The 2,770-nt window shown below is 50.6% G+C and overlaps 1 protein-coding gene across 2 annotated transcripts in view; it reads right to left on the bottom strand.

The window, feature by feature from the left end:
• LOC102249699 (pyruvate dehydrogenase phosphatase regulatory subunit, mitochondrial) overlaps positions 1-1,767 on the bottom strand; it is a 21,251-nt gene extending 19,484 nt beyond the window's left edge. For both annotated transcript variants that reach the window (XR_001361368.1, XM_014536748.1), the window contains exon 1: positions 1,521-1,767. The gene's annotated coding sequence lies outside the window, so the exon portion shown is untranslated. The remainder of the gene's footprint in view (positions 1-1,520) is intronic.
• Positions 1,768-2,770: the final 1,003 nt, after the last annotated feature.

Below are 2,770 nucleotides of genomic sequence, written 5' to 3'. Positions count from 1 at the left end.
CCCTGCTCTGTGCGTGACAGGGGGCAGCGCCCCAACCCCCCGATTGGCCCTGCCTTGAGTGTGACAGGGGGTGGCGCCCCAACCCCCCAATCGGCCCTACCCTGAGCGTGACTGGGGGTGGCATCGCAACCTCCCGATCAGCCCTGCTCTGTGCATGACAGGGGGCGGCGCCCCAACTCCCCAATTGGCCCTGCTCTGAGCCCAACCAGGGCCTGCACCTAGGGATTGGACCTGCCCTCTGCCACCCGAGAGCAGGCCTAAGCCAGCAGGTCGTTATCTCCCGAGGGGTCCCAGACTGTGAGAGGGCACAAGTGGGGCTGAGGGACACCTCTCCCCCGCCAGTGCACAAATTTTTGTGCACCGGGCCTCTAGTAATCAATAAAACAACAAACAACAAGTTTTGGCCAGGATGTGGAGAAAAGGGAACCCTCCAGCACTGTTGGTGGGCTTGTAACTTGGTGCAGCCACAATGGAAAACAGTATGGAAGGTCCTCAAAAATTTGAAACTAGAACTACCACATTACCCAACAATTCCACTTCGGGGTATTTATACAAAGAAATCCCAAGTACTAATTTGAAAAGATATATGTCCCCCCCTATGTTCATTGCAGCATTATTTACAATAGCCAAGATATGGAAGCAACCCAAGGGTCCGTCGATAGGTAAGTGGATTAAAAAAATGAAATCTTGTCATTGCAACAACATGAATGGACCTAGAGGATATTATGCTAAGTAAAATAAGACAGAAATCAAATACCATATGATTTCACTTATATGTGGAACCTACAAAAATAAAACAGAAACAAACTCATAGATACAAATTGATAGTTGCCAGATGGCAGAAAGGTTGGGGGAGGGGAGGGGAAAGGAGGATGGGTAAAAAACGGAAAGTGATTGCCCTGGCTGGTTTGGCTCAGTGGATAGAGCGAGGGCCTATGGAATGAAGGGGCCCATGCCTGGGGGTTGGGGCGCTGCCCCCTGTCACGCACAGAGCAGGGGCCCATGCCTGGGTTGCGGGCTCGATTCCCAGTGTGGGGCAGCCAATCAATGATTCCCTCTCATCACTGATGTTTCTCTCTCTCCCTCTCCCTTCCTCTCTGAAATCAATAAAAATATATTTTTTTTTAAAAAGGAAAAGTGATTGCCCTGATCGGTTTGGCTCAGTGGATAGAGCGTCAGCCTGCAGACTCAAGGGTCCCAGGTTCGATTCCGGTCAAGGGCATGTACCTTGGTTGCGGGCACATCTCCAGTAGGGGGTGTGCAGGAGGCAGCTGATCGATGTTTCTCTCTCATCGATGTTTCTAACTCTCTATCCCTCTCCCTTCCTCTCTGTGAAAAATCAATAAAATATATTTTTTTTAAAAAAAGGGAAAGTGATTAAGTAGTACAAATTGCCAATAATAAAAATTGTCATAGGGATGTAAAGTACAGCACAGGGACTACAGTCAATAATATTGTAATAATTATGTATGGTAGCACATGGGTACTAGACTTATTGGGGTAATCACTTAGTAAGTTACATGTCTAATCCAAAACTAATATAATATACAGGTGGGGCTTGTTGGGCCTCGCTGTGCCCCGCCTCTGCCTCAGCCCAGGTGAAGGCGGTTTGGAGGCGTTTCCTCTCCAGGCCTCAGACGCAGTTAATTTCTGCAAGTGCAACTTGGATGGCCGAGGTGGCGGCAGCCCCACTGGAGTGTGGGAGGCAGGGTTCTCTCCACCCTTGAGGGTGTGTATAGGTCTGGCCCCTCGTGGGTCTGTTAAAAAAAAAAAAAAAAAAAGTCAGTGCCCAGCCAGTGTGGCTCAGTGGTTGTGTCCACTTACAAACCAGGAGGTCAGGGTTCGATTCCCCGTCAGGGTACAAGCCCGGGTTGGGGGCTCGATCCCCAGTGTGGGGCCTGCAGGAGGCAGCCCATCAATGATTCTGTCATCACTGCTGTTTCTCTCTCTCCCTCCCTCTCCCCTCCTCTCTGAAATCAATAAAAATGTTTAAAAAACAAAAAAAATTACAAAGAACAAGTCAATAATGAGGTGAAAATAAAAATTTGTTTAAAGTGGATACGACTGTGAGGAAAGGAAGGTACCAGAGTCTATTCTAGTAGGTTTGGTAGGAAAGCTTGATAGCAGAGGAGGTAAGGCCAGTAGAGAAGAAACTGAAGGTAAATAAAACATATAATCACCTTTAAAATAAGTTACATTACAAAATATAAACTGACTGTATAATACTTTCTGCTGAGAGGAGTAATTTCTGCTAAACAACTTCCGTACTGGGCTGGTTCAGCTCTGCTCACACCAACAAGAGCCAGAGGGGCCAGGGAGCTCCAACCACCTCTGAGCTGTTCCTGGGACACAGCCTCGTGTGCACGGCGCTGCGGGCCCCACGGAGGCCCGGGGAGCATTTCCCACACCTGCCTCCGCACAGGAGCCACCTGGGACACTCCTTCACACACTCCTTTACACACTCACACTCACACTCACACACACTCCCCCGCTCCCCCTCTGGAGGGTCTGAGCCTCCTGGTTCCGGGCGCTGTGTTTTTCAAACGAGTGAGCCAGGTGATCAGGCAAGTTTAAGAAATCAGTATAAATCCCTGGCACCGGAAAAGGGTGCCCCTTGGGCCGCCTCACCCGACCCCCGAGCCCCGCTGCCTCCTCTGCGTCCGGCTCACAGGCCTGGGGAACATGGACTTGAAGATTCGGGGATCAAACCCGAGCGCCACCCGCATCAGACCCGAGGGGACCGACAGGAGCCGCCGCCGGCTCGGCGTCC

This window comes from Myotis brandtii, unplaced genomic scaffold, assembly GCF_000412655.1.
Source record: "Myotis brandtii unplaced genomic scaffold, ASM41265v1 scaffold165, whole genome shotgun sequence".
NCBI classification, from domain to species: Eukaryota; Metazoa; Chordata; class Mammalia; order Chiroptera; family Vespertilionidae; genus Myotis; species Myotis brandtii.
Note: the sequence above shows the minus strand (reverse complement) of the source record. Positions and strands in the feature narration are given on the sequence as shown.